The sequence below is a fragment of the Nycticebus coucang genome, chromosome X (assembly GCF_027406575.1).
Source record: "Nycticebus coucang isolate mNycCou1 chromosome X, mNycCou1.pri, whole genome shotgun sequence".
NCBI lineage: Eukaryota > Metazoa > Chordata > Mammalia > Primates > Lorisidae > Nycticebus > Nycticebus coucang.
The window spans coordinates 165,962,628-165,990,276 of NC_069804.1; the positions used below are offsets into that span (position 1 = coordinate 165,962,628).

General features: G+C 42.5%; 1 pseudogene; it reads left to right on the forward strand.

Annotated features, from left to right (window-relative positions):
- Positions 1-6,299: 6,299 nt before the first annotated feature.
- Positions 6,300-6,398, forward strand: LOC128578782 (uncharacterized; annotated as a pseudogene).
- Positions 6,399-27,649: the final 21,251 nt, after the last annotated feature.

The following is a 27,649-nucleotide window of genomic DNA, read 5'->3' on the forward strand; positions in this document are numbered from 1 at the left end:
CAGGAAGGCCTTTTGAAGATAGGTTTGCTGTTGATGGTTTATTCTCCCTGTGACCTCCACATTTCCAAATCCAATGGTCAATGTTTAGAGCTAGTCTTACTTGACTCACCAGCAGCATTTGACAAAATTGGTAACTACCTCCTTCTTGATAAACTTGTGAGGAGAAAAGGCTCTTGCTCTCCTTAATTTGGCTGAAACATCACTGATATGAGGCAGGTTGATTAATAGGAGGAAGAAGATGCAAACTTATTTTAATGTGTATGCAGGAGAACTCTCAGAATGATGATTTAACTCTCTAGTGAGGTGCAGAAGTTTTTAAAGAATGGGGACTCAAAAGTAGAAAAGCACTGTTTAGGGAGGGAGAGAGGAAGAGGCTTGACTAGCTAGCAAACGTGGCCTTGTTATGTAAATGAAATCTTATCAGTAGCATCCCTCTGAGAAAGTAGATGGTAAATATTTCTTTTCAGGTATTGAAATGTGTCAAACTCTTCAGTTAGTCTTCCCTAGATCAAGTAAGGATAGACCTGGCTGCATTAATGCAGATTCTATATAGATATAAATACCACCATTACCCAAAGTCGGCTTTGCAGTGTCACTTCTGTCTGTGAAACTCATGGCAGCTATCTCAAACTATGTCAAAGAAATACATTTTGGGGTAAAATATTTCTAATTTCCTTCACATTGTCTTCCCTTAGCTTCCAAACCAACATCGCTCCATGGTCTGGTCCCTACCTTGATGGCCATGCTTCTTCTCCTTAGTTGATTCCCCCTTACCTTTCTGACTGTTAAACACTGGACTGCTCCAGGCCTTAGGTCTCTGATTTCTCCCCTCTCCTCATGTCCCTGCTTCCACCCACCTCTTCTAGTCTATTCTCAGCACCAGCCAGCGTGATCCTTTTAACCTTTCAATTTTGTCATGTTTCTCTTCTCCACTACTCAAACACTCTAGTGGATGCTGTCAGATGGTCCTTCCTCCTTAGTTCCAACTCTCATTGGGCTCCACAATGTTGTTTCCTCTCCTGCCCCTTCAGGCTTACCTAGACCACCCTGTCCCCGTTACCTCTGGGATCTTGTCTCCTATTGCTCTCCCCCTCTGGTCACTCTACTTCAGCCATACAAGCCTCCAGATGTTTCTCAAGCATGTTTCTGCAGACAAATGGCTAACAAAACATATGCAAAAATGCTCATGTCTCTAATCATCAGAAAAATGCAAATCAAAACCACCCTGAGTTATCACCTCACCCCACTGAGAATAGCCCACATCACAAAGTCGCAAAGCTGCAAATGCTGGCGTAGATTTGAAAAGAGGGGAACACTTTTACACTGCTGGTGGGACTGCAAACTAATACAGCCTCTTTGGAAAGAAGTATGGAGAATCCTCAAAGAACCCAAATTAGACTTCCCATTTGATCCCACAATCTCACTACTAGGCATCTATCCAGAAGAAAAACAATTTTATTAAAGGGACATTTGCACTGAACTGTTCGTTGCAGCTCAATTTATAATCACCCAAATGTGGAAACAGCCTAAATGCCCACCTACCCAGGAATGGATTACCAAGCTGTGGTATATGTATGCCATGGAATACTATTCAGACATAAAAAGATGAAGACTTTACAACTTTTGTATTAATCTGGATAGAGTTGAAACACATTCTTTTTAGAAAAGTATCACAAGAATGGAAAAGCAAATATCCAATGTACTCAATACTAATATAAAGCCAGTAGAGGATCTGATTCACACCCACATAGGAGAAAAACTCATTTCAACTCAAGTTGGGGGAAGGGGAATGAGGTAGGAAGGAAAGGGGAGAAGGGACAGTATGGGTGTGCTCCCACTTAATAGGCACAATGTAAAATGTATATGGCACACCTCTTGGGTGTGAGACACAACTACAAAAGGGACTCTACCTAACAAATGCAAACATTGTAACCTAGTGGTTTGTACCCTGTCATTAATCTGAAAAAAATTTTTTTTTTTTTTTTCAGTTTTTGGCCAGGGCTGGGTTTGAACCTGTCACCTCTGGTATATGGGGCGGGTGACCTACTCCTTTGAGCCACAGGCACCACCCTGATATGAAATTTTGTTTCTAAATTATGTTTCTGCCTTGGGCCTTTGCTCTTGTCCCAGATAGCCACTTTAGTTACTCTCTCACTTCTTTATGGGACCTGCCCAAATATCACCATCTCTGAGAGTCCATCATTCTCTACTGTCTATAAAATAGCAAACTTGTCTCTACCTTGCTGGTCACTCCTCAGCTATCTTATCCTGTCTTGTTTTCTCCCCATCATCCCTTGACATATTATGGATTCATTATTAATTTGTTTTATGGGCCCATCTCACTGCACTAAAATGTGAGCTCCAAAGCGAAGAAATCATGTTTTGTTCATAGCTGTTGGCTCTAGTGTCTGGCCTGGCACATGGAAGTCCCTAAAGAAATATTTGGGATGAATGAATCCTATATAGTTATGTCAACACATAGAAAAAGGTCTGTAAGGATCCACACTAAACTGGTCATAGTGGATACCTCAGTGGGATTATAGAAGAGGGACTTTCTCTGTTTACCTCATATGCTTCTCCATTGTTTAAATTTTTGTATATTACCTTTGCAATCAGGAAAATACTGCCAATGGAAAAGAACCCAAACTCTATAAAATAATTTAAGGAGGTTTATTCTGAGCTGAATATGGGTAACCATGGCCCACCAAGAAGTCTTGAACCAGTGATCTCATTGTGGTTGGGTTTGACTTCAACTTTACAAATTTCAGGGAGACAGGACTTACACATAAAGTCATAAATCAATACATAGAAGGTGTACATTGGTTTGGTCCAAAAAGGCCAGCCATCTTAAAGCAGGGCATTACAGTTATAAGGGGTATAAAGTTTCTTTGCTTTGTAGTTGGTTAAAGAAATGAAGTTTTGTCTAAAGGCTTGGAATGTTTTAAGTTAAGCAAGTCTGCCAATCAGAGCCAAGTCACCAGACTTACACTGGACTTGTAGCCAGACTCAAGTGAACTATTAAGTAAATTGAGGACCTGCAGGTAGGTGTGGTTCAAGCTTTGTCTTGCATAGCCTCAGGGCTGTTACTGAGTTACTAAGGGCATCTCCAAGAAGGGAGGAAGGCATAATGAAGTGTGTCTGATTTCCCTTCTCACAAGCAGGATATCTCTGGGGGCCCCTTGGCCAAGAGGAGGTCCATTCAGTCAGCTGAATTGAGAGGGGGCTTGAGATTTTATTTTTGTTCACAATACCAATAATAGGAATTTTAAAAAGAAAAAGAACTTGGAGGAGTCAAAAAGCTGTTTAGGAGAACATGTTGGGCAGCAGGTGGCAGGATTGTTTCACCTTCCACTTCCCTCTGCCAGGCTGGTGTACACAGAGCCCATGGGGCATGCTGGCCTGGTGCGGGCAGGATGCCAGGAAGGCATGAACACAGGGGGGAAAGGCTAACATTAACATACAACACTGTGCGACCAGCGTCCATCACTGGCTATGGGGTCATCACAGATTTTTGAAGTCTCCTTTGAGCTTTTCTGCATGCTTTGATTCTCTCCATAATGAAAATGTGGTACTTTGGGGAATAGGAAAAAGAAAAGCATTTCATCTTTTTTCAAACTTCATTGGGTTACACGTATAATTGATATACTAAAGATTGCACACATTTTATGTATATGTCTTGAAGAGTTCGGACAGATGCAGACACCCATGATGCCATCACCACATTTTAAAGGGTGTCAAGCTCTGCCCCCTAGTAGGAGACTTCCCTGGCCCAGTTTTGTGGATTTTTGAGGGATTCTACTGCATTGCCTTGCCTGTGAGAGCCCTAAGGAAATGCCCCCAGCTATGTTCTGGACAATAAGCCAGGCGCTCACACTTGACCAATGTCAGTGGGTTGTGGAATCACTTGTGCTTCCGGTTGCTAAGAGTTTCCTAGGTATTAGCCAAGGCATTGGGGGTTATTGCTTTGGAGCCTTAATAGGTCCATGACTATAGCTTGTGTCCATCTTTCTCGGTGTCTCTCATCCTCCCTGTGTATCTGCTCCATTGTCCTCTTTCTACTGACTGGTTTCCTCAGAACATCACTCAGGCCCAACCCCACGTCTGTCTGTCTTGCAGCTTCTCAGTCTTTCAGACTCTTAGACTCTCCACTTTTCAATACCATATTCTCAAGAGATGGATCTGATTGCTCAAGCTCATCTTTTTAAACCAGCACAGGAGTCTCACATAGGGCACTCTTCTGCCCAAGAAGAGGCCATCATTGGGTCAAATGCCTGCCAACCCTGCTGAGATCAGACAAGACTGGGAAGGAGGCAGTTCATGTCCCAGGAGTGATGGGCAGAGCAGATTCCCTGTAGGTGAACAGGCAAATTGTCAGCAGGCACATGAGGCCTGGAAACTACTCTGGTGCAAACCTAGAAGAGAGGGCTCTGTCCACCTACAAGGATTTGACAATCCTTCAAGATATTCATGTGGCCTACCTATTCTCAGAGACTCCCAGAGCTCAGGTTCTAAGCTCCATCAGGCCTACTAATACACATCCTAGCTCCTGCTCACTGGTCCCAGTGCATCTATTTCGAATCCCTTTGTTGAAACAATATGTGGCCTACCCATGAAATGGAAGGTTATTCAGCCATAAAAGGGAATGAATCACTGATCCATGCAACAGCCTAGATGAACCTGAAAAATACTATTCCAAGGGAAAGCAGCCAAGCATGAAATATCACACAGTATATGATTCCATTCATATGAAGAGTCCAGAGTAGGGAAACAGAGAGACAGAAAGATTAGTGGTTGACTGAGGCTGGGAGTTTGGGAGGTAGGGAGTGATAGCCAAAGGGTATACTGTTGCTTTTTTGAGATCATGAAAATGATCTAAAGTTGACTGTGGTAAGGATCGCACAGATTTGTAAATACACTAAAATTCTTATCTCTCCAAAAATTCAAAGAGGCAGAACTGTGAAAAGACTTTTCTCAGTCTAATGAGAAAATGTTCAAGCAAAAAATATGTATTAGACACTCCAGCTTCCAATGAGTTTGCCTCAGCACAAGGTGAGTCACAAAATCCCCAGAGGTAAAAATCCCAGCAAAAGATGGTCAGGCGTGATAGTGGAATTCCATGCCAGAGCTCACAATTCCACCACATGAGAAGGAAGAATTAAAGCGTAAAGGGATATATGCATGAATCATGGCATCAGACGTTGCCAAGGAAGGTTAGAGTTTAACAGACAATTGCTTTCGCCTGTGGGAAGTGTCACATTTAGGTCAGAGCAGCCACAGTCAGGCAGGGGATGGCGGGGGGGCACATAACTTCTTATTTTGGAAAGTGGAGCATGGCTCAACTTGTTTTACTGACCAATGAGTGATTTTTCCATGTCCCCCTTATCTGTGGTTTTGCTTTCCACAGTTTCAGTCACTCACAATACTGTACAATAAGATAGTAAGAGAAAAAAGAGAGGGCATACACACATTCACATAACTTTCGTAACAGCATATTGTTATAATTGTTCTGTTTCATTATCAGTTATTGTTTATCTCTTGCTGTGCCTCATTTATGACTTAAATTTTATCATAGGTATGCCTACATAGAACAGGTGTCCATAAAGTGTGTGTGCAATTTATGGACACCCTATACATAGGGTTTGGTACTTCTGTGACAACCGCATCTGCAGAACTTTATTCAGAGTGGAATAGGAATACTATCTCGCAGTATTTTAAAAGGTAAACAGAGCAGTGCCGTGTTGCCAAAACTAAAGGAAACACAGGGGAAAGACCTGCGCAGAAGGGGTGTGCCATGCAAGAAAAACACTGGAAGATAAACTTTTTCAAGTCTGCCCTTCAGAAAGGCTGATTTAGATCACCTAGTTCTCAATTGAAAAGTTCAGTGTGTCTGTGAGAAGTTTTCAGATGTATTTAACCATTAAATACATTCATAATTATAACCTATTGCTAACACACCAGCCCACAGATAGCACATGTAAATCAAAGAAAGCTAAACGTGGTTTTCACAATTAGCTGTTGCAAAAAAAGGTGATTTACATGCAGATTTAGTCTTTATTACAGTTGAAAAATTGAGTCAAAATAAACATATTGAAACACCATGTTGTACATCTTAAATATATTTGTATATGATAAAAAATAATAAATCCTGCCTCCTTCCATTGGGCAACTTCTTATAGCATCTACAAACAGAAATTAGGCTGGGTGTGGTGGTTCATGCTCATAATCCTAACACTCTGGGGGGCTGAGGGAGGAAGATTGCTTGAGGTCAGGGGTTCAAGACCAGCCTGAGCAATAATAGTGAGACCCTGTCTCCAGAAAAAAGTTGAAAAATTAGCTGTGCATTAGCGTGGCCCCTGCACAAGGATGACATGCAAATTCATGAAGTGTTCCATATTTTTTTGTCTTAAAAAAATTAGCTGTGCATGAGATAGGCACCTCTAATCCCAACTACTGGGGAGACTGAGGCAGGATGATCACTTGAACCCAGGAGCTTGAGGTTACAGTGAGCTATGATGACATCACTGCAATTTAGACCAGGCAACAGAGTAAGACCTTATCTCAGGGGGAAAGGGGGGGATGGGGGGAGGTTTGATGGAGGGAGGGCAAACGGTGGGACCGCACCTATGAAGCATATTGCAAGGGTACATGTCATATCTACTAAGTATAGAATATAAATGTCTGAACACAATAATTAAGTAAATGAGGTAAAACCCTATATTAACTAATTTGATCTAAGCATTTCAAATTGCATATAAAATCAGCACATTGCACCCCATAAATGCATTAATGTATACGTGATCTATGTATACATGACTTAATTTTGAAAAAGGAAAAAAAAAAGAAGTAAAGATTTGAGTGGAGGTTGGTGAGCCATTTCCACCACTGTTCTACTATTGAGCCTTGTCTTAACTTTGTAGAGCTTTTTTATGTCTTTCAATAAACTCTGAATACTGTAAAAAAACGTAAATTTAAAAAGCAAAGGAAATTAAAACACTTTAATTAACACTAAAATGTACAAAATATAACAAGGCAAAGCAATACTTTGGGAGGCCAGGGTGGGAGGATCACTTAAGGCCAGAAGTTTGGGGCCAGCTTGGGCAACATAGCAAGACCCCATCCCTAAGAAAACATGTATTATCTGTATTTTCATTTTTATATGAAATCTGGCATAGAACACAAAACATTTAAACAGGACAACAGTGAGGTGTTCTTTTTTCAAAAATATCTCCATGCTGCTCACTTAATATATAAAGAATGAAGCTCCCTGATCCTTATGTCAGGTGTGGAATTAAGTTTCTTCCCCAGTTTGCTTTTCCTTGCCTGGTGATATGAAAATCCTGTTTTACAAAAGTCTGTGTAGCAAAAGGAAGAACACAAACAGCACATTTTGCAGCATTTGCAAACTCTTAGATTAGATTGCTCCCAAACTCCTGAGTGATTTCATATGCTATAGCTATTTCCATCCTGCTTTCAGAAATAGAGCTGGGCTAGGCCATCCTCACTTTGGAATATTCTGGCTTTTTGCTTGCCTGATGCAGTCATGGTTTGAGAGACACAAATCTCTGCTTCTGGTATCAAATTTCCTTCTTTCTGTCACAGTCCCATAGGGGATGAATGGGTGAACACACATTTGATAGACAAGATACAATTCATTACATCACAAATATACAGAGGGTGCCCAAAAAAGTATACACATTTTAGCAAAGGGAAATAGTGTAGTAGATTTGTAATACTCAATGTATACCTGTAACAAAAGATGAAAAGACACATTGAGCCCCTCTTGTAATTGCAAAAGTCAAATGTGTCTTGAATGTTATAATTTTAACACAGTTTTTTTCCTTCCTTAAAATGGGTATACATTTTTGGCACCCTGTGTATGTAAGTGGAAGAACAGCCACTGCCTACCCCCTCATCTCTCATCCTCAGCCTCCCTTCTCAGAGCTTGCAGGAGAGAGCCCTGCCCTGAAATCTGATCTGGCCTCCAAAATAAAGAGAACACTTTCCAATTCAAAGCTTCTGCTAGTTCTTGGAGGAGGTGGCTCTGTGACAGGCCTACTGTTTTATGCCTCTGAAACACTCTCCTCCCCTGCCTTACCCACCCTGTTGGGCACAGTTCCAGAGGGGAAGCAGACATAAAACACTAACACTCGCTCTGCTTCACAAAGCAGGGCCAGCTGGGCCCGCTTGGGGAAACTCTGGGAAAGCTTTCTCCTCTTTACAGTTAGACTTAGACCTGAATCATTCTTGATAATTAATGAAGACTTGTGCTAATCCAAGGGTATGTATGGGCATTTGAGTTAGGCAAGCTAGGTTCAAATCTACCATTTACTAGCTGTGTGAACTTGAGCATCTTTGAAGTTGCTAGCTGTGTCTCTGAACCTCCATTCCATCAACTGTAAAATGTTGGTACGGATAGCCCCTACGTGATGGAGTTGCTGTGAGGATTCAATAGCCACATCTCACTGAATCTAAGACATCCTCGACTGAAAGCTAGACTACTATTTTATGTATGGTCAAGAAAGAAAACAAAAGCTACTCCTTAAGCTCTGTATACCACTGATTCTAAGACATACCCACTTTCAAAAATTTTAAAATGAGAAATAGATCATCAAACACATTTCAGAAATGATGAGATGAGGTAGTTGGTAGTAATAAGGTGCCTAGAGCAGTGGCTGGCATGTAGTAAGTGCTCAAAGCTTGCCATGATGTAGTAAGATTTCCCTAAAGGAAGGATTTCCACCTTGAAAATGGAGGCCTTATTAAGTCACAGGCCAATGGAGAGGGTCAGGGACTGAGCCCATCAAAGGCTTTTAAGCAGGACAACAAAACATGTGAAAACAAACCAGCGAGGTGGGGGGGGTCAGTCTATGACCTTCCCCCCTACTGGAATGTGACTGTTATTAACAAGGGAGGTCCACAGCCCTCAACAGGGGAGAGCAAGGGTAAGTAAGAACTGGGGTGTGCTCACCAAGGACCCTTGCACAGGGATATTCTTTCATGCTTTTCTGTTGCTCAACACAAAGGCAAAAGCCATTTTGAGTGTGTAACTTTGCATCCTTCCCTCTCATCCAAACTGCTAGCAAAGCCTGGACTTCCTACACACCCGTATGGGATGGAATTGTGGGGATGACCAGGCAGAGAGGGGACCAGTGCCTGCTCCATACTTGGCATGGGGCTGTGGTCCAGGCAGCAGCCCGCCAGGCAGGGCCACTGTCCAGAAGTTCCGTGTGATGTCAAGCTCAGCTCAGCAGTGATCTGCGGCCTATAGGGAAGCATCACTGAGAGAGGGCAAGAGGGATCCAAAGCCAGAGAAGTGGCTGCCCAGTGAACATCCAGCTGAGGAGTGAATGTGAAAAGACAAAAGCCTTTTCCTCCAGGATTTGAGGGAAAAAAGTGACCCTGCGGTGGCAGAAGTGACTAATGCTTGGGTGACACAGATGATGGCAATGTAAGACAATAGGCACAATCTTTAAAAAAATAAAAAGACAATAGGCACAATCTAGACTAGCAGTCATTGAATCAGATCACTATCTTTATTTTTTCACTTTTAAAAATCACTTTTTTATCTTGGATCATTTCCGAAATCATACTATATAGTTCCGATGAGGGTGGTGATGCTGACAGCCAGCACTGATATACAACTTAATATATGCCAGGTGCTAGTCTAAGGGCTTTATCTGTATTACCTCGTAATTACTATCCTCTCTTTGACAGTTGAGGAAACTGAGGCACGGAAAGGTTAAGTGAGCTCTCCAAGGTATCACACACACTTCACATACCTGTACATACCTATATGAAGTGGCAGGGGGGAAAGAGTCAGTGACGCTAACCACTGAACTGTCATACAATTTAACAAGACCATAGGATTTATGCTCTGTCCCAAAAGTTGTTTCTAAATCAATGGTGCTTCTTAAAACACTCGATGGTATCTTATACTTGAAGAAATCCAAATAGTGGTTAAATGGTACCTATGGTCTAGTCCCAGTCCCACTTTCATGCATTGGGAGACATAGAGAGACAGCACAGGGCAGTGACATGGCACACAGGTGGGGGACCGCTCACTGCCTGTGTTCAGTTCCTGGCTATGCCACGTATAAGCAGATGAAGCTTGGGTAGGTTTTTATATTTTTTTTATTTCAAATTAATATGAGGGTACAAATTTGGGGGTTACAATGTTGGGTGGGTTTTTAAAAAAATCTTTCTGATCTTCTGTTTCCTGTAAAATGAGGATGATCCTAGCCTCTTCTACCTCACAGAGCTGCTGTAGGGTAAGAAGAGATGATCCATGTAAAGTTCCTTCAAAGTAGCAAGTGCTCAATAAACAGAGACCATTTTTATCTTTCATTTGACTTCCTGCTGTGCTCAGATGAGGGGCCTTCCCCTCGGCAGTGTTCAGTGAAAGGGGTGGTTCTGGAGAGTTAGAACCTGCCAGTCTTTGGCTTTTTAGACTTTCCTCAGTGATTCAGAGCACACGACAGAGTGTAAAGCCATCACTGAAAAGGCCACCACGCACCTGGAGAAGTGCTTCTGCCACAAACGGGCACAAAGGTGTTCCACATGGGAACATGTAACACGGTCTCACTTAAATGCAAAAACAATTCCTCTAGCTATTTGCTTCATATCATCCTTTTTTCTGAATGCTTCAAACCTGGTTGAAATTTGTAAGAAGCCCCCAAAAACTTTTTTAGGAAGAGCAAACTCTCAAGCAAATGAAAAACTGTCACTGCCATTTGGAATGGCCACGTGCTGAGTAATCAACCAGAAGGTAATGATTCAAGTGCTGAAATCCCACCTAATTAAGGAGCGGAGGGGCTGTCAGGAGTGGGCTTTTGGTCATCAGGCAAGTCCCCTTGTCTTAAATGTAAGCTTATTTCCTCTTGTTCTTTCTGTGGAAAACAAAACAAGCTTCTAATGCTCACCTGGGTAAAAACCCTTTTTATGGACTATTATCATGGAATCAGTGAATTTCAAAAAAGAGTTTGAAAAGAAAAGTGTGGTTAAGCAGGGTGAGAAAACTGTGTCAGATGACGTAAGTGGTAGGAGATCTCGGTGGCAGAAGGGGAAATAGAATTCAAGGTTGTGCTGCTACAACGTTTTCTTTCATAGGGACATCTTGCACTTGACTTGTGGATTACGATAAACAAGTATTACTTGGTGCCCAGCTCCCTGGGTCTCTTCCCATCATGCTACAAATGCTGGTGAAGCTGGGACTCTTAAGTTCCAGTTATCACTTTGACCTGTTTCTCTAGCAGGGTGGCTGGATCCTTGGTTTGAAGGGTTCAAATTCTTCCCCTCGTTGTCCTACTTTTTCCCCCTCACAGCAATCTCATGACCCTATCATTAATAATCACACACCTGAGCAATGCCTGTGGCTCAAAGGAGAGGGGCATCAGCCCCATATGCTGGGAGTGGCAGGTTCAAACCCAGCCCTGGCCACAAACTGCAAAAAATAAAAAAATAAAATAATCACACTCCTTCCACCAGCTACCCAGGCACAGATAAACCAACCAACTCATTGATTTAGCAACACAATTATTTTCCCTAAGAACTCCGGGTAGGATTTCTTGCTATGTGTCATAAAAAAATTCTGGGCTCTTGTCCCAGTATTCAGCAAGATTTGGGTTCAGATAATACTATAGTGCTCCCTTGGGCATCAGAAGTTCACTGTCCTAATTCTCTGAGAAAGGAGGTAGCATAAAGAAACACCAAGAGGAGGGCAACACCTGTCACAGACATTGGGGAAAGCAGATATAGATCCTGCCTTTCTGTAACTAGGCAAGTTAATTAACTTCCTTGGGCCTCACTTTACTAATCTGTAAACTGGGAAAAATAATAGACTAGCTACCTTATGGAACTATGGCAAAAATTAAACGTGTTACTATGTAGAAAGTGATTTGTACACAGCTAAGCACATACTAAGTGCCGCGTGTTATTGTTGCTGAGTTCTAAATGTTTCTGGAATGTTCAACTGACTTTGGCTGCTATGCCAGCTTAGCGAGTAGCCGTTCATGGCAGAACAATTCTAAGGGGTGTAAGAGGAGAGCTGCTGTGAATAAAATTTCCCAATTCAGGTCATTGATTACTGCCTGCAAAATCTATTGTTGACATTGTTTTATGTTCTTGTTCTTCTTCACACCCACCTTTTGGGGACAGGGGAGAGTGGGGAGTGTTTCCACGTGGAAATTAAAGATTGAGATTGCTTATTTTTGGGAAAAGCAAAAATAAACAATATGGAGGTGCAATTGGGGCCATCCCCACCTACTTCCTAGGCAGCTTCATAGGAAGCTGGCATTGGCCCTTTGAGCAGTGTGGGGTCATCTAGGTCTGGTTCTGTCACACACCTACTCTTTTCTATTCCACATGTAACAAAGAACCAAGTCACTGTTCTTTGGTTACCAATCACTTTGATGAGCATAACCCTTCATTTCCTAGTAACCGTTTCCTTCCTCATTACTAAGCCCTACCAAGCGAAGGCCTCCAAGCTCTTCCACTCTGACTCAGAACAAGAGGCCTGCATGTCAACCCCATCACCCTGAATCAGAGCTTTTCCAGTGTTTGTTGATAGGAAGGGAAGAATGCAGGTATGGCAACAGTGATCACAAGATCTCCGGCTTTGGAAACCTCTCAAACCAATTTCTAGTCACTCATTATCTGAAGATTGTTCCTGGGGGGTAAAGTACCTTGACATGAAGGCGGAAATGATGACACAGAGGCTGCAACAAAGGGTTTCTTCTCTACCCCCACCTTCTCCTGTACCCCACTTGGTGCCTCAGCCCGCATTTTGCTTCATTCCTATGGATGGAGCAGAAAAAGATTTGACGCTGAATTCACAGTAAGGCCTGTGTCATCTGGGTGGGACCTCTTTAGGTAGTACGTAACATTTGCAAGGAATTCCAAATACATTGAGAAATCTCTAAAGTGGAGTCCCAAGCCCTGTGACCTTTAGTCTCCAACTCCCAGAATGAAATGAAGTAGTTTAAAAGAGACTTTTCTTGGGCGGTGCCTGTGGCTCAGTGAGTAGGATGCTGGCCCCATATACCAAGGGTAGTGGCTTCAAACCCAGCCCTTGCCAAACTGCAACAAAAAAATAGCCAGGTGTTGCGGTGGGTGCCTATTGTCCCAGCTACTTGGGAGGCTTAGGCAAGAAAATTGCCTAAGCCCAGGAGTTGGAGGTTGCTGTGAGCTGTGATGCCACAGCACTCTACCGAGGGCAATAAAGTGAGACTCTATCTCTAAAAATAAATAAATAAATAAATAAATAAATAAATAAAAGAGACTTTTCTTAATTATCCCAACTAAACCATCTCCCCAATCCCAATCATTCTCTGACTAATTACTCCATTTCATTTTCTTCATAGCCCTATTACTATCTGAAATCATCTTTCTAATTTACCTATTTATTTGATTATATTGTTTGTCTACTCTCTTAAGACAGTAATGTATATGAGGACGAGGACTTAGGTTTGTTCACTCTTGTATCTTTAAGTGTCTAGAAGAGTGTCTGGCACATAACAGGTGCTTGATAAATATTTGTGGAGTGAGTGAAAGAATAATGAACTGAAATGATTTTTAGAAAGTTCTCTGAAAAGAAACTATTCACTTCCCCCATAACCTTTAACAATTCGGATTCCATATATTTCTACTGGGCAAACAAGGCTGCTCTTTGTTCCTTTTGTACACTAAATAGCATGGTGCTAGGGCAGTGATAGTGAGGGTCATTTGGTCACTATCATTCGGTACAGGCTTCCAAGAGTCCAGGATGCCCTCCTGGGTATATACACACTGGTTTGGGGCTGGAAGGGAACACTTTTCACTTCTAATGTAATTGAAATGCTAAAGAGGAGTTTGAAAGATGAAGATAGTAGGTCTCCACAGACAACGGCACAGCTTTGAAAGTTCAAAGGTTTCCATTTTGTTAGATGTACATCTTCTAATGATCTCCCACTCTCTATGGCCTTCGCCTACAATAACTCTCATGACAACAATACGGTGCGTAGGTGGCAAGTATTATTAGGTCCATGTACAGGCGGAGAAAGTGAGGCACAGCCAAGGCGGGGTGACGGTGAGCCAAAACAGGTGAATCACCCACCTGGCTACCGTGTACTCCATTCAAGTTACCATTTACTGAGCGCCTACTCTGTACAAGGCATAGTTCTTGAGCTATGTCACCAACAGGCCATGTTATTTCCCCTACTCAGACAAGCCTGGGCTTGCTTAGCTCAGGGCTGGGAGAAGCTTCTCCAATAACCTAGAAACTGCACTTAAGCATGCAGCAGCAAATGAACAGAGCTAGGAAGACCACAGCCGCTCATTGAGGGGAGACCCAGTGCTTAAGACTGGTGGGTTTCCTATGTAAAATGAAAGGAGTCTTCTGATTGGTTTGTGATTACAAGGCTCACTCAGGACAGGCACTGCACTTTCCCTGCATTGTCCCACTGCGTCTTCATCACCCTTAGTGTAGGAAATCATTTTATCCTCCTTTGACAGATGAAAAAACTAAAGCTCACCGACTCACCCATGTGTGGACATGATAGAGCATGCTTACACAAATCTAGATGGTCTAGCCTACTGCTCACCTGGCAAAATGGTATACCCTATTACTCCTAGGCCACAAACGTTACAGCATGTTACTGCACTGAGCACTGTGGGCAGTTGTAACACAATGGCAAACATTTGTGCATCTAAATACAAAGAAAAGTTGAGTAACAATAACATATTATAATCTTATATGTAGTCCTGTGTTGAGCAAAACATTGTCATGCAGTCTGTGACTGTATTTGGGCCATAAGCTTCCCAGAACGATGGTCCCCAAACACTGGAGTGCAGACCAGTACTGGTCCATGGCCTATTATGAACTATGTGCACAGCAGAAAGTGTCTGATGAGCAAGTGAAGTTTCATCTGTATTTACAGCCATTCCTCATCACTTGCCTCACCTTCTGAGCTCAGCCTCCTGTAAAATCAGAGGTGGTATTGGATTTTCACAGGAGCATGAACCCTACTGTAAACTGCACATGCGAGGGATATAAGTTGTGAACTCCTTATGAGAATCTAATGTTCTTCTCCACCCCATCCATGAACAGTCGTCTTCCATGAAACTGGTCCCTGCTGTCAAAAATGTTGGGGACCATGATTCTAGAAGAATATTTCCCCTGATGGTTCTGGATAGTAGACTTGCTTGCCTCCACTGACCTTCCTTTACCCACTGAAGATGGTACGAAGTTGCAGTGGTGATGAGCACAGACTCTGAAGTCAGACTTATGGGGTTCTAATCTTGGCTCTGCCACTAACTAACACAATAACCTTAAGCAAGTTATTTCATGTTTGTGTCCCTCCATTTCCTCTTCTATCATATGAATTAAGTCAGTTGTTACTTACAAAGCATTTAAAACAAAACCTGGCACATAGTAACATCCATAAGTTACATGGATTATGCTGCTTCAAGTAAAAAACGAACCTGTGATGAAAAATTGGTCCATACCACCAAATAGATAAAATAGAAGCAGCAAGTCCAAGGTTAAGCTTGTAAGTTTAAACTTCTGCGCACCACACATTTCTCTTTCTTCTTTCCACTGTTGTTGAGATCCACAGTAGTTGGATTGTGGCCCACCAGAAGCCACATTCTGTGACCACCAAACCCCAGAATTGCCCACCTCTGTCTTCTAGAAACTTTGAGTAGTTGACTCAGAACTCACTTTCTAAATCTTCAATAGTACCCTAAATAGTACCCTGAACCACAACAGTGGGTGACATTGTCAGTATCTATTGGGTGGCCCCCCTCTTTTTCCTCCGCATCTCCCTCCTTCAATTCTTCAATTCTCCCAGGCACTCTGTGCTTTTATAATGACCCTGCCTGTGCAGAGTGCCTTGCAAAGAGACATCCTTCAGACTGTTGGCCTGGGATTCTGTATTTTCCCCAAATGAGATACTGATTGGGCAAAAGCTACATCCCCTGCAGCAAATTGGATTCAAATAGCCTGATCTCTCATTCATAGAACAAATAAAAACTGTCACTTAAAATAGCTTCCTAATCTTTGTTAGTGAACTGGAGCACTGATCCAAGACAACTTTGCCATCACTGAGTTTGCTTCCTCCATCTCTGTCCTGATGTCCTCCTTTCTCTTGCCAGGCTACCCTTGAGCTACACCTTCTATTTTTCTCAAAGTCAGCCATAGCAAACCACATCTTAGGAACATCTGAATAGGAGGTCTATACCATCTCTGCTTATGTTCTTGGTGGTGAAATGTTTAATACCTCTATATGTTTTTTTTTTTAATTTCTAAGATAATGTTTCTATTTTTCCCCTTAATATTAAAAGATTTTGAAAACTTTATGATTAGAAAGTTCCAAAGTGTAAAAAAAAAAGTATGCTTGTACTTTTGATTCAGAAGAGCACATTTTATCACTCGCATGTAATACCAGTTCATGCATGTCGAGGGTTTTCATGCCCATCTTTATGAAATGTTGAACTCAGTGCAAAAAAAAAGTACATCGGCCAGGCACAGTGGCTCATGCCTCTATCCTAGCACTTTGGGAAGCCAGAGTGAGAGGATTATTTGAGGCCAGGAGTTGAAGACCAGCCTGGGCAATAGAAAGATTCTGTCTCTACAAAAAATAGAAAAATTAGTCAGGCATGTACCATTCATCTATAGTCCTAGCTGATAGGGAGGCTGAAGAAGGAGGATCACTTGAGCCCAAGAGTTTGAGTTTGCTATGAGCTGTGGTGATGCTATTGCACTCTAGCTTGGGAGAAAGAGCAAGACCCTGTCTCAAAAAAAAAAAAAAGAAAAAGAGTACATGGTACATGATTTTAGTATTGAATTGATGAAATTTCCTCCCTAACATCTGTGTTCTCCTAAACACGTCTCACTTTGATAGCCAGCCCTGTACTTAGCTTTGTTTCCACTTTTCTTCTTCTCCCTCTGCTCCCCACCCGTCCCATCTCACCTCCACTATCAGTTGTTCATCCCTATTTATTGTTGAGCTAAACAAATGCTACTTGTTATAGGTTGAATTGTGTTCCTTAAAATTCATGCATTGAAGTCTTAACCCCAAGTACTTCAGAATGTGACCATATTTGTAGACAAGGTCATTGCAGATGTGATTAGGTTAGATGATATCCCACAGGAGTAGGGTGGTCCTTCATGCAATATGACTGGTGTCCTTATATAAAGGAGAAATTGGGAAACAGAGAGACAGACACACACACAGAATGCTATGTGAACATGAAGGTATAGATCAGCGCGATGCATCTATACATTAAAGAACACTGAAGATTGCCAGAAAAACACCAGGAGAAAGACACGGCACAGATCCTGCGTGAGCATTACCAAGAGGAATCAACCCTGCAGACACCTTGATCTTGGACTTCTAGCCTTCATAACTGCAAGGCAATAAATTTCTGTTGTTTAAGCCACTCAATTTGTGACACTTCATTGTAGCAGCCATAGCAAATGGAATACACTTATATATGTGGTCAATTAATACAAAGCTTTGACAATTAAGTTCACAAACTTGCCACCATGCGCTTACAGCATCAACACTGTACAAACAACTCAGTAAGGTTTTATAACCATGGTTATCAGTATCCCACAGTTGCATTCATGTCAATGTGTACTGGCGTTGAAAAGAGTTCCAAGGGTAGCATCCATAGCTCAGTGGGTAGGGTGCTGGCCACATACACCAAGGCTAGCAGTTTCGAGCCCAGCCTGGGCCAGCTAAACAACAATGACAACTACAATGAAAAAAATAGCTGGGCATTGTAGCAGGTGCCTGTAGTCCCAGCTACTTGGGACGCTGAGGCAAGAGAATCACTTGAGTCCAAGAATCTGAGTTTGCTGTGAGCTGTGATGCCACAGCACTCTACAGAGGGTGACACAGTGAGACTCTGTCTCAAAAAAAAAAAGAAAGAAAGAAAGAAAGAAAAGAGTTCCAAAATTGCTTTGAAGGGTGGACTAGGAGCTGGTGTCAGTGCATAGCTTCCCAAGGAGAGCATTTTAAAGTTGACTGTAGTGATATTTAGCAATGATGTACATGTATGTAGCACTTTTTCTAGGATGAGTTCATGCACTTAATTGTCAGGGCTCATATTATTCTTTATGGCTAGGCCAAATAACCAGATATCCAAGTTTTTAACAGCCTACATATGCTAAGGGAATGGGTCTCCTGGGGGAAAGTCCTCAACAGGACTTTCAGAGCCCAGGAACCCAGATGTGTAATTGGATGTGAAATAGCTGGCTGGCTTAACCAACAGTGATGACACTTTATCACTCTGGCCCCAGAAAATTGTGTGTTGCAGTTCAGTCACTTTACAAGGAAAAATGAAGCTATGGGGGCCGGTTCTCCTCCACTAACACAATATCTGAAGCCTGTAGTGAACAAAGGTACTGACCCCTCCTAGAAACAGTAGGCCTAACTGCCTTAGCCACTGGCATATACTCATTTGGAGAGCCAAGAAAAAAGAAAAAGAACTCACTGGAGGACCATCGCAGAGAAGAAAAGGCCCTGTGATGAGAAACCTGGCTTCTTAATCTTGTTCTCAAAGCCCTAAGCAAATGACCTAAACTTTCAGGGCCTTTTTTCCTTCTCTGTAAATAAATGGGCCATGTCACCTTCCTGCTAAGGTAGAATTTCTCAAGGTGGCTTGATTGTCAGCAGAACAATCACCTGGCGTACTTGCTCCTACCCCAGATTTACTAAATCAGAATGTCTGGTATCAGAGGTTTGGAGTCTATATTTTAGCAAGCTTCATTGCTCTAAGATCTCTTCCAACTTAACTTTTCATGAGTCTATGACCTATTATCCGCTCTATGTCATCCTTGTCACCAGTTTAGAGACAGGATCATGCCTGGGCCCCTTGCTACTCTTAGCTTCTTGTTTAATCATTAGGATAGCAAGTGCTGTCCTTAAGAGCTTTCTAGCTATAAAAGCCATATTTCACTTCCAGCAAAGGATGACCCATTGCAAGGAGAAAAACAAAAAGAAAATGTTTTGGTGGAGAATAATTTTGAAACTTCTACCTTAACCTAAACTTTTGATATTGTCTGGCTTTTAACTTTCCAGAGTCTGTTTGTCCCTCATGAACACAAATGATCAGTGGGTAGGTAGCCTCACTAAAAATTTCCTTGAACTTGTTCCTTTGATCAGAAGGAAAAAAAAAAAAAAAAAAAAACAATGGAGAGAAAGGTAGGTTTGCTAACCATTTGTGTTCTACCAAACATCTCATAATTGTTTTGCATATCAGTATTTTAGCCTTTCCTGCCAAAGGTCTTTCCTTGGGTTTGCAAACAGGAGTTAGAGAAGAGTCCTGGTACTGACTGAGTTTTCTTGGTAATGTCACAAAATTTCCAACCACAAGATCAATCCCCATTTGAGTCAGAGCAATTAGAGGAAGGCTAATGGTTGTGGACAAAACTACTGAAATATTTTATTGAGGAAGCAGGTAGGCAGTGCAAATGGGAAAATGACTTTCTGCAGTGCGTAGAGTACAATCTGCCACTTTTTTTTTTTTTCAGGGAAATGCTCAGAAACTATTCTTAAAGAAGAGAAAATATTGTGTATTCAAGACTCTCTCATAAGCTGTAGGGAATGGCATTGGGGGATGCTTTCCTGGACCCTTCTGTGACATCTGTTTTTTCACAGTCTTCTTATAACCCAAAGTTAAACCTTGATAACCTTGATTTTTAGATAATCAACACTTGCCACGTGTTTAATTTCAACCAATCTAGGATACCATTGATCAGAATCAATGTCAAGTTCACAAACACACATGCTCTTGGGCTCAGTGTAAAAACATACTGCAGAGTTTGTTTTAAAAAAAAATAGTACAGGAAGTAATTTTTAGCAAAGCTGAGTGTTTGCTCAAGGAGTGATACCCTGTTTAGAAGTCACTAGCTGCTAGACCTAAGGACAACAAAATGACTCTTTTCACTTGTGAACACATTGGTACTGATAACTTTGTTATTTTCTGAGCTTTGGCAGCCAGTGAAGACTTCCTTGTTTCAAGAAGGGAATCCAGGCTGCTAAAGAGGGTCAATTCAAATAAAAGAGCTCATGATTCCAATGGTTTGGATTAATAATGCTTGTGTAAAACTTAGCGTCGGAGGTTTTTGGCAGTGTGACGAAATGTAGAGTCAGGTTGACACCTCGATCAGCTGAACCACTTAGTGTCAGAAAGACTCTGCTTCTCACCTTGGGATTTAATGCCCTTCACAATGCTAGAATCTTCTTGGTTACCACGGGGGTGGGGTGTAAACCCACCAGGGCAGACTCTCCAGCAAACCAAACCACCAGATTAAAAGGATGTGGGGGAGGCTTCCACACATACAACCCCCACATCAAGGCCACTGAAACGACTCTTCAGCTAGGAGTAGAATATATAGGTAATAGTGCCAATACTCAATCTGAGTTTGAGGGTAGGAGACTTGGGTCATTGAAAATGATTCGTCTGGCCAGCACTTACACATACTCCATTGCTCATGACTTGAAGCTGCTCATATTTGGGGGTTCCAACGTGAGGGTCTTGTCAGAAACAACTATCCCCACCAGAAAGAGCTTTTGCTTCTTGGGCAGCAGTCAATTGTTAAACTTCTTCTTCTTCTTTTTTTTTTTTCTTTTGCAGTTTTGGCCAGGACCAGGTTTGAACCCACCACCTCTGGGATATGGGGCCAGCATCTCCTTTGAGCCACAGGTGCTGCACCAATTCTTAAACTTCTTAATCCTGTATCTATTGCACAGAAATAGGAGAAAAACCACATTCTCAGAGTGATGCAACATTATTAAAGAGAAACATTCTATCATATTGCCTTTTAAAATGTAAAACATGGAGCAACATAGAAAAATATTTATTAGGAAAAGCTAAGTGAAAAAAAGCAGCATGCAGGCTCGGCACCTATAGCTCAGCGGCTAGAGTGCCAGACACATACACTGGAGCTGGTGGGTTCGACTCACCCCAGGCCTGCCAAACAACAATGACAACTACCACCAAAAAATAGGCAGGCGTTGTGGCGAGCACCTGTAGTCCCAGCTACTTGGGAGGCTGAGGCAAGGGAATTTCTTAAGCCTAACTAAGAGTTGGAGGTTGCTGTGAGCTGTGACACCACAGCTCTCTACCAAGGGTGACATAGTGAGACTCTGTCTCAAAAAAAAAAGCAGCATGCAAATATGCTAGAGTTATATGGAGTCTACAATTATAATCATGAGAGAAAAACCAGAAGGAAATACAATGATCATGGAAGGAAAGTGGGTTTTTGAATATTCCTTTTCTTTCTTTTTTCTAGCAATATCATTGAATTACTTTTATGTCTTTTCAGAATTTCATTTAAAAGAGCGGTTTCTGTGCAGTTGTTATAAAATTAAGTTCTTGGGTTGAAAGCATGAGTTGACTTTCCCCCTTGCCTAACCCAATCTTCCAGAAACTGAGACTCTCCATGGGCTGAGCAATACTTCATCCTAAAAAGGTTGCCTAGGAGAGGGACTCAACTGGGTTCTTGGCTTTTTTTTACTAGGCCCCAAGAAAATTTGAGTCACTCCAGAGCAAGAGCCAGCAGGCTTATCTCCTTTTTTTTTTTTAGACAGAATTTCACTGTGGTGCCCTTGGTAGAGTGCCGTGGCGTCACAGCTCACAGGAACCTCAAACTCTTGGGCTTAAGCGATTCTCCTGCCTCAGCCTCCCGAGTAACTAGGACCACAGGTCCCGCCACAATGCCCAGCTATTTTTAGAGATGAGGTCTTTCTCTTTCCCAGACTGGTGTTGAACCTGTGAGTTCAGGCAATCCACCTGCCTCGGCCTTCCGGAGTGCTGGGATTACAGGCGTGAACCACTGTGCCCGGCCCCTCATCCCCTTCTGTTCCTCTAGCAGCTAGAGTCTAGCTGATGCAACCCATTTCTCTGAGTTCCTGCTAGGGTGGTTTCAGAAAGTTCAGCCTCAACGAGGAGGATAAAGAACAGCTGGGAGCATCTAAGTTCAGCTCAAGGTGGTTGGGCTTGAAGTAGGGAAGGGTGTGAGGTCGTGACTCCTCTTCCTGGGAAGGAAGATGACCCTTGTGGCTAAAATTTGCCACTTAGAATTTTCCCTGGTCCTCACTGGTCATCGATTTAAATCACCAGATTTACCAAAATACTTTTGGGGGGTTGTTTACTGCACTGACCAAAAATATCTCAACAATACTTTTGAATCAATTCAGCAGTTGTTTGTTGAAAGAATGGAAATGAAGGTCCAGGACAATAAAAAAGCTTCAAACCTTGTGCTGGTTCTGTAGCTCATAAACTACTTGGGGAGCCATGAAACAGTTAAGTCCCTGTGCCTCCTGGCGGTGCAGACAGAATGAAGTACCATGGGAATGGAAGAGAGTTCCTACACTAGCAGAACAACCTCTGGGGCAAGCTCTTTAACCCTCTACACTTTGCAGCTCTTTTCATCAGTTTATATTGGGTTTTCGTATTTGAGAGTTATGGAAAGTGCCTCTATTTGTTTACAAAATCAGTTCCTACTAGGGACAAATTTGGAAAGAATTTAAATAGAAAAAGGCTCAGAGGTAAAACCGGTATAAAGTTATATTTTCTCTATGACTCCAGTGATGCAGAATGTACATGTATTTATTTCTTTTTTTTTTTTTTCTTGTTGGGGATTCATTGAGGGTACAATAAGCCAGGTTACACTGATTGCAATTGTTAGGTAAAGTCCCTCTTGCAATCATGTCTTGCCCCCAAGAGAGAGCACAGGCAAGCCAGCGAGACTTGAAGGAAATACTCCAAAATGTTATCAGCGGTTATCTTGGGGTTGTGGGTGCTTTTTCTTTCTGCATTTTAAAGTTTCCCACAATGAACACTTATCACCTTTCTCATCAGCAAACCAGACCTCCATCGGGCATTGGTGGGGGAAGTCTTCTAAATGGTAGAGCTCTCTGTGAAAATAATAAAGTGGGTTTAAGAACAATTTTAAAGAAATGCCAGCCTAATTGAAAAGGAATCCTTAACAGAAATTAGGCCTCTTTGAGGTAAACTTTTTGTTCTACTGACATTCAGGAGGCAGCCACGCCCTTCGCCAGACCTGCTGTCTTATCTCAGTGTCCTGACAGACCACCCAGAGCCTAAGTGAGCAGGAGCTGAGGACTGGCTGCGTGCCCAGCGTTACGCTGGGTGTGATGGCACTGCAGAGGTCTCTAGTCTCTGTCATGTGCCTCACGCCCATTAGTTACAAGAGGGACTCAGACTTTATCTGACTGCACTCCCCGCAGTGAGAGCCATTACCGCACAGAAGCCAGAAGCACAAACGCAGGACTCAGACCTGGGTTTCTATCTTCACTTACTAGCTTGGCCAGGTAACTTCACCCTTCCTAGCTTTCATCCTACCTCACAAGTTGCTTTGAGAAAAAGCATATCAAACCTTAGCAGGGACTGGCCGTGTGAGAAGCACCCACACTCTGTTAGTCCCATCCTATTCCCTTCCCACCTCCAACACACGTTCTGAAGCACCGCAATATAATTCCAGGTGTCAGACAGGAAAGAATCACAAAAACATACAAAGATGGAGAAGGCATGGTGTTGTGGGATACCATGCCCTAGCCAGCCACAGGAAGTGCAGACCTTCTCTATATGAGGAAGGACCAAGCTGTGTGGTAGAAGGTTTAGTAACTTAGGGCTGAAACAGGGAGGCAAGTGAAACTTCCTGGAGGGAAGACAGCTAGGGCTGCTCTAAAGGAGAGGCAAGGATTACAGGTAAGGGGAACGAAAGTGAAGGCCTAATGGAGGCAGTAGGAGTGCTGAGATGTTGAACTAACCTTTGCTTACAGCCATAGTTTGGGGGTAGAATATGAGAGCAGCAAAATCCCTTTGTGCGGTCCAACCCCCTCTCTTCACAGCTAAGAAAAATGAGACCCAGAAAGGGAAGGCCACACAGTCACTGAGCTGGGCAGCAGTACAGCCAGGACTGGAAACCTGGTCTTCTGATAGCTCCACACCCAGAGCCTGGAGATATATGACTCGGCTGGGAGATTTGGGGGTATGGATTCTGCCCTAATCAAAATTGAGTGGGGGACCAGGGATGGGAGAATGGGGCGTGACTGCTAAGGGGGCCAGAGTTTCTATCGGGGGTGATGAAAAGGTTCTGGAATTAGATAGTGGTTATGGTTGCACAACTTTGTGAATATACTAAAAATCACGGAACTGTACACTTTACATGGGAGAATCATACAATATGAGAATTACGTGTCAATAAAGGTGTCACAAAACATACTGAGTGGATCTATTCTGGGTCCTGATCCCAAACAGGGGCTTGCTTAGTCGCTGGGAGAGGCATGGAGCAGGTGAATGGCGGAATAATAGAGTCATGGATAGTTTAGGCCAGTGGTCCCCAACCTTTTTGGCACCAGGGACCAGTTTCACGGAAGATAACTTTTCCACAGACAAGGATGGAGGGAGCCGGGATGGGACTGGAGGTGGAGCTCGTGCGGTGATGTGAGCCATGGGGAGCAGCTGCAAAAACAGAATAATCCTCCCTGGCTCACTGCTGCTCACTTCCTGCTGTGTGGCCTGGTTCCAACAGGCCACAGACTAAAACGTTTTTGGTACCAGGGACCAGTTTCACGAAAGGAGATTTTTCACAGACCAGGGGGTGGGGTCCAGGGTGGGGTCAGGAGAGGTGGCAGACAGAGCTCAGGCAGTGATGCTGAGTGACCTGTAACTGACAGGCCGTGGCCTGGTACCAGTCTGTGGCCAAGGGGTTGGGGACCACACATTTAGACCATGGAGAAGGCATGGCGTTGTGGAAGACCACGCCCTAGCCAGCCACAGGAAGTGCAGACCTTCTCTATATGAAGAAGGACCAAGATGTGTGGTAGAAGGTTTAGTTGTTTAGGTATCCCACAATGCCTCTCCTCCTCCTTCTGTGACACTTCCTAGACCTTAAGAAAAAAAAAAAAACCTAGGTGACTTTGAGGTAAGGCATTGAATTCATTTTCTGAAGTTCTTAGGTTTTGCCTTAGATATCATTTCTCTCCCCACCCCCTTCCCTCACTCAGGATGCCCTTGATCTCTTCATAAACAGTTGAGATCAGATGGGCCCCAATGTTTGGAGCACCAAGTGCTGGGCTCCAGTTTCCGGCAAGGAGCTAGAGCTGAATGTGTGGTGACCCTGTGTTGTGGGAACCTCCCAAGCCTGCAGAAGTCTTAGGTGGCTCCCTCATTGCCTCTCAGTAATGTGACAGTCACCAAATAAAGAAGGGTTCAGTCTTGATGCTTACCTGGGCAAAAGCTTTACAGCTTCCCACAGCTTTTTGTAAAGTTATAAGTGCTCCCTCAGCTCCTTGAACATAGTGGTAGGCTTCTGGCATGTCAAACCAAAACAGGTATATCCACAACTATTTTTCCTTGGTTCTCTTTCATTTTTCATTCAGTCATTTGTTCATTCATTCTAGAAAACAGACATGGCATCTGCTCTGTGGCTTTTATGGTCTAGTGAGGGAGATAGAATACTGTAATCAATGTGGAAGAAAGAATCATAAGATGGTTCTTAAAATTCCTGCCCCTGTTTATCCCAGTGAATGTGCCTTATGTTAATACATTAATAATTTCCTCCCCTTGCCAGGTGGGCAGCATCTGTGGTATGATGGGATATTGCTACCATGGTTAGATCACATTACCTGGCAAAAATGAAGGGATTTTTCAGATGTAATTAAGATCCCAAATTAGTTGATTTTGAATTATTCCAAAAAGTGGTTATCCCGGATGGGTCAACTTAACCACCAAATAAATTGTAAGATGAGAACTGGAACAAGTGCTACAGAAGGGAAATGCACAGTGCCAGGAGGGCCTGCCATGGCAGCATTTGAAATAACTAACCATAACTAACATTTGACATAATATATACTATTTTCTAGGTACCTTGTTTAGTCCTCACAAGAGCCCTAGAAGCAGAGACAATTGTTCTCCCCCATTTTGTAGGTGAGGAGATGAAAGCACAGTGGGTTTCACAAACTTGTTCAATGTTGTGTTCTTAGGGAATGGTGGACTTGGTATTTGAAGCCATCAGTAGTAGTTCTCACCGTGGGGCCACACCAATTAGCCCAGAAAGAGCCTTCCTTGGGGCGGTGCTGCTTGAAGACAACAAAAAAGCTGAGCTTAGTTCTTCTCTGATCTGTTTCTCTCTTTTCTCATAGTATGTCCCAATCCGGGTTCTCTGTTCTTTCGACTCCTCTTTGCTTCACTTTTTTTTTCTTTCACCTTGAGATTCCCCCAAGGTTTGATTACCCCCAAGATTTACTCTGCCCTCTTTTACGTTTTCTTTCTTTCTGACAGCGCACTCACTCTAATGAAGACCTTTTAGGGTTTTTTGCAGTCATTCAGTTAATTTTTAGGAATGAATCAAAGCTAATTTCAGAATCAAACGACACATATATCGATTTGTGTTGAACTAGTAAAAATATCTGTAATTTGCAGTGAAATAATGACTGCATCAGTTTTCAATCTAACTGCCCACCAGAAATAGTTCAGGTTATTCTAACATGCAAATAGAGCTGGGAACCATTGGGTCATGGCAACCAATGATACCAATCAGTACCATCTTACTTTGGCATGAAGGGGGGCTGAGTGGGGTTAGGAAGAGTGTCACTTTATTTGCAAGACCATTGTGAAAATTGATTGTATGAATTGGAGTTTTTTTTTTTTTTTTTTTTTTTTCAGTTTAGCAGGCGAAGGTTGAGTTCAAACCTGCCACTTCTGGTACACGGGTCCAGTGCTCTAACCATGGTGCTACGGGTGCCCTACTGTATGAATTGGAGTTATCTTGTCAGACCCAACTAAATTAGAGCAGCCTAATTTAGTCAGAAGGAAAAAAGCACTCAGGATGCAAAGCAGATACCAAAATAAGATGATATGACCATAGAACCAGTTTTACCTGATGGCTGCTGAAACGATTTGCTGAAACTCTAAGACTAGATCTACCTGCTCCCATCACTCATCAGTCAGAGCTTGCCAGCTCCCCAAAGCGTCACTAGTGTTGATGAGTTTTCTTTCAAAACAACAGGTAACATTTCTCTTTCTAATAAAACCGGCAACCTTCTCTTTGTTCTTTGACTATGCCGAAGATCTGTGTGTATGCCCTAAATTGCAATTCTGTTTCCCAAATGAAAAGTTTTGTTTAGAAATTCATTTCTGTATTTTTGACTTTGACACGATGCATGATTGAACACAAACCAGAGTACCAGTAAAAAAAATTCTGTATCTACTGGTGCAAGTGAAAAAAACACAGGAAAACAGAGGAATGATAGTATATTACTTGCCTTAGTGTGCTTCACACTGTGTCGATGGACATTATTACATAGGTGAGAAAATAAGGCACTGGGGGAATTGAGTGTTGTGTGACAGCACTTTACATATATATTATCGAATCCTCACAGCAATATAGAGACGTATCCATATTTAAAAGGCAAAGAAACTAAGGCACAAAGAATAAGTAACACATCCAAGGTTCCAGAGATACTAAGACTGAACTATTAATTTATCTTAGGAATGAAGCATCATCAGAAATTGATGTTGAATTTTTGCCTTTTCATCATTTATCACAATAATGTTTTTTTCCCTTCTCTCTGTTCAGTGAATTAGATTAATAGATTTTCTAATATTAAACCATCCTTTCATCACTTGACTAGGT